We start from the raw sequence: 425 nt of genomic DNA on the forward strand, positions 1-425 counted from the left end.
TTTTTTTTTTTTTTTTTTTTTTTCTAACTCTTAAATGTTATTGTAGTCATTTTTATCACAAATTTGGTCAAAATGATTAGATGTAACAAAAAAAAAAAAGAAAAAAAAAAAGAAAAGAAAAGAAAAAAAACAAAAGCAAGCCATGCATCAAATGTGTCATCTCAATATCAATTGATCAAATCACGGTTTTATAATACTAGTCCATACTGAAAAGTTCAATTCTAAAAGCTAGCATTATAGAATGGGAAATGTGATTATACACACACACACACAAATATGTATTATTGATGTTCATTAATTATGTGTAAATTGATATGCTTCACCAAAAGTTAATGAAGTGAGTTCATATTAGCATGCATGGATTATAAAATTGTGTACAAACAAATATATGGAGTAATATATTTGGAATTTTGTGAGTTTTTATT

Source organism: Ipomoea triloba, chromosome 2 (genome assembly GCF_003576645.1).
Source record: "Ipomoea triloba cultivar NCNSP0323 chromosome 2, ASM357664v1".
NCBI classification, from domain to species: domain Eukaryota; kingdom Viridiplantae; phylum Streptophyta; class Magnoliopsida; order Solanales; family Convolvulaceae; genus Ipomoea; species Ipomoea triloba.